This window comes from Suricata suricatta, chromosome X, assembly GCF_006229205.1.
Source record: "Suricata suricatta isolate VVHF042 chromosome X, meerkat_22Aug2017_6uvM2_HiC, whole genome shotgun sequence".
NCBI lineage: Eukaryota > Metazoa > Chordata > Mammalia > Carnivora > Herpestidae > Suricata > Suricata suricatta.
This window is the reverse complement of record NC_043717.1, coordinates 37,371,156-37,387,268: the sequence shown is the minus strand read 5'-3', so window position 1 is coordinate 37,387,268 and position 16,113 is coordinate 37,371,156.

Below are 16,113 nucleotides of genomic sequence, written 5' to 3'. Positions count from 1 at the left end.
TCTCAATGCTGAGGACAATAGTCTCGGAAAAGCAAAGTGGCCTCAGGCTCATTCATCTGAGCCCAGAGTTGACAGCAGCCCTGGGGCAGAGCAGTGACAGTGCTCCCCTTGGAAGAAGGAGCCTGGTGTCAGGCTGTGCTCACTAGACTGAGCCCAGATCCCTGGGTTCAGGTCTAGATTAGAAACTTCAGAAGAAGCCCAAAGTCCTAAGAACAAGAGATGCCACACCTCATATATACTGCGATTTGAAATAAACCCAACTCAAACTGGACAATAAGCGTAAGGAAGCCTAACAGAATTCTGAATGATTCCGTAATGACATCCTCAATATTTGATACATCAAAATCTTGTCCCCAAAATTGATACTCCTGTTTGGCCAGAGCCCTAAACACACATTCGTTTAGGTCACTAGTCCTGCCGGCATTCCCATCCCAAGATCTGCTTTCATTGGCACCATGCCCATCGATCCACCTGCTTTGGCCTCAGGTAACATGGCACAGGAGACTAAACTAGTCTAGATCATCGCTAAGATTGCTCCCAGCTCTATGGCTTTGTGATTCCTTCTGCTGTGTTGACTAGCCTTGGTCTTCAGTCTGACGCTGGAGGATTTAAACTGTTCCTGCAGCAAGTCCCTAGCGCCTCCTGTGGTACACGCGGTTGCCTTCTCACCTTAGCGGACACTGTGGACACAGCCCACCCACACTTGCCACTTCCTTCAGTCCCATACTTGCCACATAACTGATGGCCTCCAACTTCAAACACTGCAGTGCTTTGCTTGACACCTTCTTCTGACTATCACAGTTCACTCGGGGGGGGGGGGGGGCGGGGGGGTAGGCTAGAACAACCACAGAGCTCATATCCCACAGAGCAGCCCTCAATCAGTCACTGATAAGAGTGTGCCACGTGTCCCATGTGTCTAGAAACACCCCAGCTCCTTGCCCTTCAGTTGAAATAACTCTGAAGTGTATTCAGTCCACTGTCTCTCAGAATCCCCTAGCAGACTGAACCCCAGTTGTCCATAGTAATTGCTGGCTTGATAAGGCACTTTTTTAAACACTTATTTATTTTTGAGAGAGAGAACACAAGCAGAAGAGGGGCAGAGAGAGACAGACAGACAGACAGAATCTGAAACAGGCTCCAGGCTCTGAGCTATAAGCATAGAGCCTGAAGCAGGAATCGAACCTACGAACTGCAAGTTCATGACCTGAGCTGATGTCAGACGCTTAACTGACTGAACCACCCAGGTGCCCCAATAAGACCCTCTTTATTGACTTCTTTCATTTTCCTGTTTCTTCCGCCCCCTCCTCCCCTTCCAGGATTTCATGGGATCACCTCTGCTTGGATTCAAATCCTCGTTTCAGAGTTTGCTTCTGGGAACCCCAACCAAGACACTAACCAGCATTTCTTTCCCCACTTTCTTCGTCTGCAATCACAAACTTGTTTTGGTTTGCTGCCTACCCCGCAAGAAAATATATTCCTATCCACAGCTCCAGAGATAGAGCCAAGCCACCCATGGCAATCTCAGCCCTCTTCCCAGTGATGGGGTAGGATTTGATGAAGTCCTAGCCTACGAGATCTGAAGAGAGAATTCTGGGAAATAGTTCCTTGCTCCAAAAAGAGAGACATCCCCTATTCTTCCACTGGAAGTTGACATGTCAGAGTGTGATGCCCAGAAATGCTGCCACCAATTTAGGACCAGGAAACCGGCCTGAAGGGGAAACTGACTCACCTAATATACAAAGCGGAGGAATGGCAAGATCCTGTTTCCTTGATGATGTATTTGAGCAGCCAGAACCCAATGAATCTCCGAATGTCTTACATGAGATAATAGACTTGGTCATATTTAGACCAATTTCAGTAGGAGCAGTCTGTTACTTGCAGTTGAAGATAATCCTATCAGATATACCTTCCCAAGGCTCTCAGGAAGCAAAATAAAATGTTTTGTTTTGAAACTTTGCCATTTGAAAAACGAAACCATGCATAATTTTTAGCAGATGTCTTAATAGGGATTGGTTCAATAAATTATGGCACATACTATACATCCATGGAAAATCCTCCCTTAAGAAAATTATTTAATGACACAGAAAGTATTTCAGTGTACTTTTAAGTGAAAAAGCAACTATGGTACAAATACACTGAAAAAACAACGTTAATGCTCAGAACTATTAACACTTTTTTGCATCTTCCAAGTTTTCTATTAAGAAGATGTGTTGTTTTTATATTTGTTTTTTTTTAAGTTTTTATTTATTTTTGAGAAAGATACAGAGAGCGAGTGGTGGGGGGGTGGGAGGAGCAGGGAGGAGACAGAATCCCAAGCAGGCTCCACACTGTCAGTGCAGATGCAGGCCTTGAACACATGACCCATGAGATCATGACCCTGAGCTGAAACCAAGAGTCAGACAGTCAACTGACTGAGCCACCCAGATGCCCCTGTATTTGTTTTTCTTAAGATGGTATTTTAGGGGCACCTGCGTGGCTCAGTTGGTTAAGTATCCAACTTCAGCTCAGGTCATGATCTCACAGTTCATGAGTTTTAGCCCCACCTTGGGCTCTGGGCTGGCAGCTCAGAGCCTGGAACCTGCTCTGGATTCTGTGTCTCCTTCTCTCTCTCTCCCCTTCTTCCGCTCATGCTCTGTCTCTCTCTTAAAAATAAATAAACATTAAAAAAACCTCAAAGGTGGTATTTGAAAATAATAACCTAAAATCCTTAGGGTGTTCTTTCTTCTTTTTCTCCATCTCAGGGAAAGGACCAAGTGTCCAGCATCAGAGGACATACCTAGGAGCATAAAGTGGCCAGAACTCTGCAGCAACCTATGTTTCAAAAAGTCAGCTTCATGAGCTGTTCAGGGCAGAGTTGTCAAGGAAGCCATAAAAGGTAGCCTTTTCTCTTGCTAACAAGGGTTATGGACAATGTGAGAAGGCTTCCCCAGCTTGATGGGCATATCCAGGTTTGGCCTCCTGCCTCACCTGTGGGAACGAGGTAGGTACAAACTGATCTCTTGGCTTCAGAAGAGGAGGCAAGGTTTGAGTAACATCTACTAGGAACTAACACACTAGAAAGAAAGTAGCGGTCTTTTGCAGGATGGAAGAAAAAAAATCCAGAAGAGAAGCCAGAATAAGAAAGCAGCAAGAATCGAAAACCAGCATCATGAGGGTGATGGTGACTGGAGAAAAATAACAGAGTTAGGAAGGATGAGAAATGGTACCAAGAAGCCAGGCAGTCTGTCCTAGGGTGAGTCTTGGACATCTGAAGTCACTGACACTTCATGACAACATACAGGTCTTCACCGGTATCAGTAGGTCACACACCAGCCCCTGCTGGGTAGAACGGACAGGGCACAAGCTAGTCCCACATGGCCAGTGCTGAAGTATACCATCTGCCATGTGCGTGTTTCCAAAACATATGGAAAACCTGAGACCCCCCCACACCATTTATGTGCTTTGGGGGATACAGGTTATACTCACTGAAACCATCGGTACAAACTCAAACCACATCTTAAGAGGTCATGTGGTAGAGTAGATGCTGCACTGTTTATGCTTCAAAAGAGCAGAGTTCAAGGTCTGGTAGTACCAAATGTGTAGCTGGCTGCCCATTAAACATTTCTAAACACCAGTTTCTTCCATCTTCAAAATTATTATTATTATTAATTTTGCAACCTACTTCACAAGTTTGTTACTCAAGAATGTAGTGGGATAATAAATGTGAAAGTGATTTACAAAACTACAGAAGTCTCCACAATCCAAAGTATTATTGGTGATCTTGAAGTCTTGGTCATGAAAATTAAAAAGTGGAGAACTTGGGATTATAAATATGCTCAGGGGCAATTTTTCAACCATGCACATCTAAAGAAGAGCTACAAGAGAACAGATCTAGCCCTTGGGGCAGACAATGCTGACAGAGAGAAAGCTGAACTCTGTTGGGTTGCCATCTTTTATATCAAGGGCAATAATTTCCAAATATTAAAGAGTAGGGCTAGCATTATTGAGAGAGAGCCAAAGACCAAGCCACCTAAAGGAATCAGGAGACCTTTTCCTTGGGACTTCATGCTAAGCAAATTGTTTCTGACCCCCTGCCTCCAAAACTTAGACGTTTGATCCCAGGACCAATGTCAGGAAAGCATAGAACAATCATGCTTGTGTCAGTGGGGTCCTCCAGGAGGCAGACTCAGAGGCTCAGTTACGGGTGCAAGAGATTTATTGTTAGGAGATGCTTGGGAAAGGTAAGGGGAGAGGAAGCAGTTTGTGACAGGGAGAGCTTCAAACCATGATGCAGATCTGACAAACCTTAGTCAACCCAACAGGGTGCGCTAGAGCCAAGATTCCCCATTAAAGGTATTCCTCGATGAGCAGAGATGACCAGACCTTTCTGCCTCTGCCGCTGGTTCCAGTTGTTGTCTGGGGCTGCCCCGAAAGAGCATGGCTTCAGCTCAAAAGCCAAGACGGATCCTGAGACACAAACGTTTGGAACCCATCGGCTAACTGCCATCCTCATAGTCGATCTGCACTTTCTTTCACAAAGGGAGATGGAGCAGCGTCTTGAACAAAGGAGCTGCCAGGAGACTGAAGATATTCAGACATACTCTGGATTTTTCAAGGTGGTCTCTGGAAAGCTTAGACCGGACTACTGATCGAGGCAATGAATATCATCACGGGCCCAGTAGGGGTTTGCCAAGAAAATGCCATGAGAGCTCACCTCACTTCTTATTTTTAGCATGACTAGTCTGGCATGCCAGGAGAATGTTGATGATATAGTATAATTGGATTTCAGTAAGATGTTTATCCAAAATTTAATAGCCTTACCTTTGAGATAGAAGCATGGGTAATAGTTTTAGTTGGGCAAGTTCTGATGTGCTACAGAGATCAATTAATAGGACCTATGTTTGCAGCTAATATTTTTTTCAATTTATTTAAATCTTTATTTATTTTTGAGAGTGAGACAGAGAGAGGCAGAGTGTGAGCAGGGGAGAGGTAGACACAGAATCTGAAACAGGCTCCAAGTTCCAAGCTGTCAGCACAGAGCCCCATGCAGGGCTGGAACCCATGAACTGTGAGATTATGACCTGAGCCGAAGTTGGATGTCTAACTGACTGAGCCACCTAGGTGCCCCATCAACAGCTAATATTTTAAATTCAAGGGTCCAAACTAGGATTTTTGTCTTCTTCCACACTAACACCTCTTCCTCATTTCCAGTTTCTGTCAATAGTATTCTATTTTCTTACACATCCAGATTTGAAAGCTCTGAATTAATATAGATACTTACTGCTCCCTTATTCTTTTCACTGACTCAGTTTCCAAGTCAGGCAGACTATGCTTCTTATTACCTCTTACATTCATCCCTTTGTTTTCATTCTTACTGCTGCATCCCTGGCCCTGGGCACAATGTCTTCCGACCTCATGTTGTGTCCTGCAATCCATTCCTCACCATCCACATTGACCTTCCCTGCTGCCCCAAGCCATTGGCTTGCTAGCCAAGGCCCCATCATCTATGCCCTTCCCTTCTATGCCCTTTCCCTCCATTTGCCCATGTGTCCCACCCTTAAAATCACACAAATCAAAGTGCTGCCCTGACTGTGCCTCTTCCTGGTTGTCAGCTGCCTTGCAGATTTCTTCAAAGCTGAGCTACACATTTTTAAAATCTTCCAATGTTTCTGAAATTAGGAAGCACCTTATATTCAAAGACAGAAGAAACTCTCAGCCTCAGAGCAGAAGAAGAGGTTAAGAAAGGCCGGCTGAGAGTTTTGCAAAGTGTAGAAGGGATTCGTTCATCTAATTGTCACTGCAGTTGTACATTAATGTAGTATCCCTAATTTTTGCTCAAAATGAGGCAGCATATGCTCGGAACTCCTCTGGGTGCTTGAGGCAAAACAGATAAAAATCTCTACCACTGGTGGAACATACATCAAGAAGAACTGCGGCCAGATTCTGAAAAATCTGTCTCTGAGTCTGGTTGACTTTTAAGAGAAGCTCTTTAACTTCTAGTGATGAATAATTCAACTAGGGTGGGGTTGGGGGGATGAAACTATGATTTCAACCAAATAGTACATGCAGACAAAACCTGTTATACTTCATGTGACAGAAAAAAAAAACTTGGAGACAGTGACCTGTGCTTTGTTACCCCTGTATTTTCCTTTTTCTGCCCTTTGCCTCCCAATTCAAGAAGAGAGTTAGACTCACTCTTATTTCCTCAGGGAGGGGATGTGGTAGGTTAGAAAATAAATATGGCCCATGGGGTGCCTGGGTGGCTCAGTCAGTTTAGCATCTAACTTCGGCTCAGGTCATGATCTCGTAGTTTGTGGGTTTGACCCTGCGTTGGGCTCTGTGTTGACAGCTCAGAGCCTGGAGCCTATTTTGGATTCTGTGTCTCCCTCTCTCTCTGACCCTCCCCCTGCTTGTGCTGTCTCTCTCTGTCTCAAAAATAAATAAACATTAAAAAAAATAAATATGGCCCATAAGGGATGAGTCACTAAATTCTACTCCTGAAACCATTTTTAAAAATTATGAAGATTAAAAAAAGAAAAGAAAAGAAGTATGGCCTTAGAGAGAGGGGAATCTAAACCCACCTCATTGGTAGCAGCAGGAACACAAGAGAAAGGAAGCAGCAAAACCCCCAAAAAGGAGAAGGCACTTGAGGTACCTCTAAAGATACATGATGAGCAAGTTTACAGGCTGATGCATGTGTCCCGAGGGGAGCTTGAAAGCATCAAGAAGCATCTGGAACAGGACATGACAGGCCACATGGAAAGGAAACAATGGCACCAAACATCCCCATCCAATGGCTGCATGTTAAGTAAATCTCCCAGAATGAGATTCCAGAAGAGAAAAAGAAGAACTCAAGAAATAACCATGCTAAGATTTCTGACCAATCCAGGATGGAAGGCTCAAAATAGAAATTAAGTCATAAAATGGAAAGTTACAGGTCTTCCACATTTAATGCACAGACTCGAAGCCTTACCTACTACACTTGCCATGCCATGAAATTAAAGGGCCCAAAGAGACCGAGAACCTTGAGAACATTATGAAAAGCCACACATCACTTGGAATGCTGGAGAAGAACACTCAGGAAAATCTTCAGACTCCGAATGTGAGAAACATTCAAACTGGGTAATGATTCTAAAAAGGAAAGTAGCATATATTATTACAGGGATAATTTAGATCACTCTTTAATGGAGGCTTGATGCAGTGTTTCTTCTAATTTTTTTTCCTTTAAAAGCTGCTATTTAAATTGATGGTGGCTCTTACAATTCCTGGCATTTTGGAAATGAGAAAAAAAAACTGTTTTTCATCACTTTTAGGATTTTCAGCTGTCAAAATCTTATCCATCAGCAACCAACGTGTCAAAAATAAGGGCTTCGTGAAATAACTTGTGCTACATTTATATAATGGAATGCAGTACTTATAAATGGTCTCATAGAAGAATATTTAATGACATGAGAAAAAGTTAAAGTTAAGTTTTATAAAAAGCCTCTGTGTGTGTGTGTGTGTGTGTGTGTGTGTGTGTTTGTGTGTGTGTGGTATAACTTGTAGGTCTGCCGTAAGGTGTCTCTCAAGCCCTCCAACCCCAAAGGTTGTACTCTATTTTTTACTTTTTTTTAATGTTTTATTTATTTTTGATACAGAGAGAGACAGAGCATGAGAGAAGGAGGGGCAGAGAGAGAAGGAGACACAGAACTGGAAGCAGGCTCCAGGCTCTGAGCTAGCTGTCAGCACAGAGCCTGACGTGGGGCTCGAACCCATGAATGTGAGATCTGACCTGAGCCGAAGCCAGAGGCTTAACTGACTGAGCCACCCAGGTGCCCCTCAAAGGTTGTACTCTAATCTCGTAGCTAAATGGCACACCTGTCCAAGTTTTCCCAATATTAAGGAGTTTCTTAAGACACCATGGCTAAACCTAGGACAGTCCTGGGCATACTGAGACAATAACCCTATTCAGAGCAATTTCCAATGTCTCAGGAGCTGAGTCAAGTCTTCCCTGCCACAACCCATTGATGTACTGGCCATGAACAATTTCCCTGGGCTCTTAACTCTCCCACTGTAGACCCAACCTGCAGGACCTAAAGTAGGGCTTTGAGGTCATAGTAAGCACCACAAATATTTTGCTAAATCACACTGAACCTGGAACACCATTCCCAACACTTTGCCCGGGGGTCTGTTGTTAGCCCTGTACCTCTTTCAGCATTTCTGTACTTTTTATCAACACAGTGGATAAAGACGTGTTTGCAACTGTTGCAGAAGACAGAAATTGGTATTAACAAACTCTCAAATCCAAAATATCTCTAAGACTGAAACTAAAGCAAGCCCAAGATACAGTGAGTGACATCAGCATCATGACTGAATAAGAAGTTTTTCGTTCATGTCCCCCTCCCCAATGAAAATTTGATATCCACTCAAAGACAAAAGTGCCTTTGTGGGAGTGATGGATTCTAGCACCGTATACAAACAGACTCAGGAAAAGTATTACCGACTCACAGAATCGGCAAGAGGCATATAGACCTTAATCCTGGCTGCAGATCCTGCAGTGACCTACAGAATGACTCCAGCCCATCCTGGTCATGTCCCAAGATCCCCTAGAAAACGCTGTCTTAGACAATCACCCACAGATGACAAAGCCTTTGTGGAACTCCATGTTTCGAGCTGACAAGTTCCAGCATATTGTAGGAGGGAAAAAAAGCTAGGATGCACTGAAGAGAGTAAGAGGAACAGTTTGACTTTACCTGCATCACCCCTTTTCCGAGGCAACACAACAAGGGCCAAGAAGGATCTCAGCCTGTGATGTTTCCCTCCTGGGAAAGAAAGAACATGTCAGCGAGCATCCAGATTGCCCAGTTGTGTGAGACACTGACAAAAAGGCAGAGTGCCAAATAGTGAGCTGCATTACTGAAGGGTGGGAAGATATTGGGAGAGCAAATCATACTACTCTTGGAAAGTATTAAGGGACGTAGATCGAGGGATGCATGATGGCCGCCATCAAGAAGCCTGCCTAGGAGCCTCCAGGAACACCACAACCTTGAATCTTTCCATCTGGTCATGACACTACCAGCACTCCTTGCACCTCAGCCACATGCACCTCCACCCTGTGGCTGGCTGCCTGTGCATGCACCTGCTGGGGGCAAGAGCAAGCTTTGGCAGGTGACTAGGGAGCACATGCAGAAAATGGACCCAAATCTGTGGGTCAGGAAGAAACCAAAACCTGAGCTTTAGTGTTACCTTTGGAGGGGGGGGAGGGAGGTGGTGGAAAGTAAGGCTGTGGGCACTCTCTCTGGGGCTTTGCAAGATGAAGAGAAGGCATACAAGCTTAAGAATTCTGCCACAAGAGGGAGTAAAGAGTGGGGAGAAGGTGTACCATACAAGCTTCAGAATCTCTAGCAGAGCTGACAGAGGATATTTCTCTCCCAGGAGCAGGTAGTCAAGACTGAAGTAGGTGACTGCTACTTCAAATGTGAAGGCAGGGGTGCAAAACTTAAAGAACATGAAAAGTCAAGGTAACACACACCAACAAAGGTCACAGAATCTTCCAGGAACTCATCCCAAAGGCATGGAGATCTGCAATGTTCCTGAGAGAGATTTCAAAATAGCTGTGTTAAGGAATCTCACTAAGGTACAAGAAAACACAGAATAACAATTCAAAGAAATAGGAGAAACAATACATGAACAAAATGAGAAGCTTAACAAAGTGATAGAAATCATTTTTTTAATGCTAGAGCTGAAAAATATAATGAATGGAATGGAGGGAGGGAAATGCACTAGAGAGCATCAACAACAGAATGAATCAAGCACAAGAAAAATATCTTTGAGTTAGAAGATAGGAACCTTGAAATTATCCAGTCAGAGAAGAACAAAGAAAAAACAATGAAAAAGAGGATCTATGGGATACCATCAAAAGAACCAGTGGCAAATGATTGCAGTTCCAGAGAAGAAAAGAGGGAAAGGGGGCAGAAAGATTATTTAAAGAAATAATGGCCAAGAACTTCCAGAATCTGGGGAAGTTAATGAAGCTCATGTATCACCAAACAAACTCAAAGAGATCCTCTCCAAGACATATTATAATAAAATTTTCAAAAATCAAAAGAAAATTCCTTAAACCAGAAAGAGAAAATAAGCTTGTAACTTAAAAGAAAACTCCCAAAAGGCTTTTGCAGCTAAGAAAAAAATACAAACACTGGTAAAGATAAGTGTACAAATTCCGAATACTCTAGTGCTATAATATGGTGGTGTATTAACCACTTAACGTTAGTATAAATATTGAAGGATAGAGTACTAAAAATAACTGTAACTAAGGCAAGGTGGGGGCCCTCCAGGACCTCAAGGCTATGAGGGGTGTCATGGCGACCATAACTGAGGCCTCCTGGCCAGTGGCAGTTTACAGAAAGTTGCTGGCCTCAAGATGATGGCCTGCTGGGTAAGCATGGGCCCTGTTCAGTAGGCTGGGAAGGCTTGATGCCTAAGGACAGGAGTGAGTTATGCACCTGAGTGTTACATGGGTTGACATCCAGGCTCCTCTGGATTAGTCCTGAGTCTGGGCCATGTAGCAATAGGCCAGTCCAAAATTTTAAATAAATAAATACTGGATATGCCACCTAAAAAGAGATAAGTTGCTCCATCAAAAACATAAAGGGAGGGAGTAAAAAGGCAGAGCTTTTTAATGTGATCAAAGTTAAATTGTTATTGGCATAAAATAGTCTGTTATATCAATAAGATGTTTTATGCGAACCTCATGTTAACCACTATGCAAAACCTGCAGTTGGTTCACAAATGATAAAGAGAAGGAATCAAGGCATAACACTATGGAAAATCACAAATTCACAAGGGCTGGCACCAAGAAAGGAACAAGAAAACTGCAAAATATCCAAAAAACCATGAATAAAATGGCATTAATAACTCATACTCTATAAATAATTACTCCAAATATAAAGGGATTCAATTCTCCAATCAAAAGAAATAGAATGGCTGGGTGGAGGGATGGGAGGGACAAGAATCATGTATATGATGCCAACAAGAGACTTCAGCTTTAGGGACACACATAGGTTAAAGTGAAGGGCTGGAAAAATAAATTCCATGCATGGGGAAAATAGACAGCAGGGTAGCTATACCTACATCAGACACAAAAAGACATTAAGTTAAAAATGGTAACAAGACTAAAGGTCACTATTTAATGATAGAGAGATCAATCCATCAAGAATATGTAACAATCATAAATATATATGCACTCAACATCAGAGCACCTAAATATATTAAGCAAATACTAACAGATTTGAAGGGAGAGATAGGCAACCATACAATAACTGTGGGGGGCTCCAGTGCCCCATTTTCAGCAATGGCTAGACTATACAGACAGAAAATCAACAGGAAAATGTTGGGCTTGAACCATACATCACACTAAATGGACCTAACAGACATTTATAGAATATTCCATTCAAAGGCAGCAGAATACACATTCTTTTCAATTGCACATGGAACATTCCCTGAGATAAATCACATAATAAGACACAAAACAAGTCTTGACAAATTTAAGAAGATTGAACTCCTACCAAGTCTCTTCTTTAACCACATGGTGTAAAACTAAAAAACAACAACAACAAGAAAGCTGTAGAAACTAAACACACTCCTGAAAAATTAGTGGGTCAAAGAAGAAACCAAAAGGGGAATAAAAGAAATGTTTCAAAAGGAATAATAATGGAAACAAAACACACCAAATCCTATGGGAGACTGCAAAAGCAGTTAGGAGGAGGAATTTTACAGCAAGAAAGGCATATATTAAGAAAACAGAAAGATCTCAAATTAGCAGCCAAACTTTGCCTCTCAAGGAACTAGAGGAATGAAGAACAAACTATGCCCAAATTTAGCAGAAGGAAGGAAACAACAAAGATCAGAGCCAAAATAAATGAAATTGACACTAGAAAAAATAATATACAAGATCAGTGAAACTAAGAGCTGTGTTTTTGAAAATATGAAATGTACAAACCTTTTGCTAGATTAAATTAAAAAGAGAGAAGACTCAAATACATAAAATCAGAAACAAAAAAGATATTTCACTGATACCACAGATATACAAGGTATCATTAGTTCCTACTTTGAACAATTATACACCAACCTTGAAGAATTTGGACAACCTAGAAGAAATGGATAAATTTCTAGAAACAAATAACCTACCAAGACTCAATCATGAAGAAACAGAAAATATGAACAGACCAATAACAAGTAAGGATATTGAATCAGTAATCAAAAACCTCCCAACACAGGAAAACTCAGGACCAGATGGCTTTGCTGATAAATTCTGCCAAACATTTCAAGAAGCATTAATACCAATCCTTATCAGACTCTTTCAAAAAAATTGAAGAGAAAGAAACACTCCCAAACTCATTTCATGAGCCCATCATTACCCTGATACTAAAGCCAGATAAGGACACTACAAGAAAACAGGCCAATATCCCTGGTGAATACAGATGGAAAAACTCTCAGCAAAATATATTAGCAAACCAAATTTAACAACACATTGAAAGGGTCATATACCATGATCAAGTGGGATGCAAACATGGTTCAACATGCTGCAACATTAATAGATGGAAGATAAAAATCATAATCATCTCCATAGATGCAGAAGAAACATATGACCAAATGTAGCACCTTTTCATGCTAAAAATGCTCAACAAATTGGATATAGAAGGAGCATACTTCAGTATAATAAAGACCATATATACTAGGCTAACCACTAACATCATACTCAACACATGGGAAGGGGAAAGGGGGGGGGAGTAGGGGAGAGGGAGGGAGGCAAATAATGAGAGACTCTTGAATACTGAGAACAAACTGAGGGCTGAAGAGGGAGGGGGAAAGGGGAAGGGGGATGATGGTCATGGAGAGAAGCACTTGGGAAGAGCACTGGGTGTTATATGGAAACCATCTTGGTAATAAACTATTTAAAAATAAATAAATAAAAATAAAAATAATACATAAATTTTTTTAAAAAGCTAAGATCAAGAATAACACATGTGGGGGTCACCTGGGTGGCTCAGCCAAAGTTAAGCATCCGACTCTTTGTTTTGGCTCAGGCCATGAGGAAGATGGAAATCCTGCCAGTAATGATGACATGGATGAACCTTGAGTGCATTACACTAAACATTTTTTTTTAAAAAAAGAATAACACAGTGATGTCCACTCTTGCCAGTCCTATTCAGCATAGTACAGGAAAGGCCGAGCAATCAGGCAAGAAAAACAAATAAAAGGAATCTTAAGTGGGAAAAAAATTAAAATTACCTTTGTTTGCAGATGATACAATCGTATATATAGAATATTCACTATCACCAAGATATGGAAACAAACTATGTGGCCATCAACAGATGAATGTTAAGGGCCCTGGGTGGCCCAAGTTGGTCAAGCATCCGACTCTTGATTTCGGCTCAGGTCATGATCTCACAGTTGCGTGAGTTAGAGCCTTGCGTCAGGCTCCATGCTGACAGCACAGAACCTGCTTGGGATTCTCTCTTCCCTCTCTCTCTGAACCTCCCCCACTCACACGCTCTTTGTCTCACTCAAAACAAGTAAACTTTAAAATAAATAAATTAATTAAATTAAATTAAATAAATAAATAAGCATACACAATGTTTGATGTCAATTATATCTCAATAAAGCTGGGGAGAAAAAACTCAAGATGCAACAAGCAAGGAAAAATATCAACAGCCCAAGTTACCGAGTTGAAGCTTTTCTTTTTTTGAGAGAGACAGGGCACAAGTGAACAAGCGTCAGAAGGAGAGAGGGAGAGGGGGAGAGAGAGGGAGAATCCCACAAGGGGCAGAAAGAGGGAGAGAAAGAAGTGGGGCTCACCCGAAGCGGGGCTCGTGCTCACCCATATGGGACTCGAACTCATGAACCTTGAGATCATGACCCGAGCCGAAGTCAGAGGCTTAACCGACTAAGCCACCCAGGCACCCAAAGCATTTTTTTTTTAATTGATATGCTAGCATTGACTAAGGGCACGTGATAAGGCAGTTCTTATGAAAAATAACTGAACTGAGTATTTTAGTTTGCCGAAAGTTTATATGAGACACGAGGCTTAAATACAGCTGCCAAAAAAAGAAAACAGAGTCATTGATGTGGCAATAGATGTATCATGCCCAGAATGAATGAAATCCAGACGACGTCTACCCCTTAGGGTGGAGATCACTTCAGTACATCATTGGTTCTCAGCATGCATCAGAATCACCCAGAAGACTTGTTAAAGCCCAGATTGCCGGGACCCACCACAGAGTTTCTGCTCAGGAGGCCTGGGAAGAGACCCAAGAATTTGCATTTCTAGCAAGTTCCCAGATAAAGTTTCTCTTATGGCCAAGCTTTAAGAACCTCTGAGTTAGAACGCTGTCAGAGGGTACACCATACAATGGCAAATTGCTCAGGAGGCAGTACAATACGAGAAAATGTTCAAAGAAGTGGATATATTCAGGCTGATGAGAATTACATGGTGACTCGTTACCCATATTTGAAGGCTTATGTGGCGGAACAAAAGGACTTGTCGGTTGCAGTTCTAGAAACAAACCTAAAGCAAAAACTAACAGGAAACTACAAAGAGGAGAGTTTGAGCTCAGCGCAAAGATGTATTTTCAAAAATAAAATTGGTTCTTTTTTTAAAAGTCGGGTTATAGATTTGTATGCATGGATGAATGTCTTTTTATGAATATATCTATCCTTTTTTAAAACCTGGATTATTCGTATACATCAAAAGTTTAGCGGTGCTCATGTTTTGGTGGGGGGTAAAACAGATATTTTTCCTTTTGGTTCTTTGTATGATCTAATTTTACCACAATGAATATGGATTATTTATGCAAGAAAATGCTAAAAGCTAAAAAAAAAAAAAAACCGTGAAATGTGTTGCCTTCCAGGATAGATAGGTGACTCTCTCTTACCTAAAGTGATCAAGCAGAAGCTAGCGAAAAATCTTAGTAAATTACTTAGAGAAACGGTTCTCAAATTTAAAATACATCACGGTCTCCTGGGGAGCTTGTTAAAATACAGTCTTAGGCCCCACTCTCAGAGTTTCTGATTCAGTGGGTCTGGGTTCGAGCCAGAGAATTTGCATTTCTAACAGGTTTTTAGTCCTGTTGTTGCTGCTGGTCTGGAGGCCACAATTTGAGTAGCTCGGGTGTGGTAGGCATCCTTCTAAACCGACTCCCAATGACTCCCATCTCCTGGAATCCATGCCCTTATATAATCCTCTCCTTTGACATTTTTTTTAATGTTTATATAATTTTGAGAGAAAGAGAGACAGAGCATGAGAGGAGAAGGGGCAGAGAGAGAGAAAGAGACGCAGAGTCTGAAGCAGGCTGCAGGCTCTGAGCTGCCAGCACAGAGCTCGATGCGGGGCTCGAACCCACGGACTGTGAGATCATGACCTGAGCCAAAGTCGGTCTCTGAGCCGACTGAGCCACTCAGGCGCCCCATATAATCCTCTCCTTTGAAGGTAAACCATAACATACTCTTAAAAACAGAGAATACACTGAGGGTTGCTAGAGGGAAGGTGGAGGGGGATAGATTAAATGAGTGATGGGCACTAAGGAGGGCACTTGTCGGGGTGAGCACTGGGTGTCATGTGTAAGAGGAGAATCACTGGGTTTGACTCCTGAAGCCAAGACTACATTGTATATGTAAACTTGAATATAAATTTTAAAAAATTCCTTTTATGAATGGGCTGGACCTAATGGCTTGCTTGTAACCGATACAAATGTAAGAGCAGTGATAGAACGTCACCACTGAGAGTAGGCTATGAAAGACTGTGAGGGACTTCTGCTTTCAGAAAGATGTATAGAAATACATTTCCCTATCACTCCTACTAAATACAACTAAAAACCCTGGACATCACATGTAAATCAAACGTAAGAAGACACTGAAAAGTGGGAAGAAGACTCATGAGCTAAGAAAGTTGAGACTTAAAGAATGACATGGTCGGGGCACCTGGGTGGCTCAGTTGGTTGAGTTTCCGGCTTCTGCTCAGGTCATGATCTCATGGTTCGTGGGTTTGAGCCCCATGTCAGGCTCTGTGCTGACAGCTCAGAGCCTGGAGACTGCTTCGGATTCTGTGTCTCCCTCTCTCTGTGCCCTGCCCCTGCTCACGCTGTCTCTCTCTGT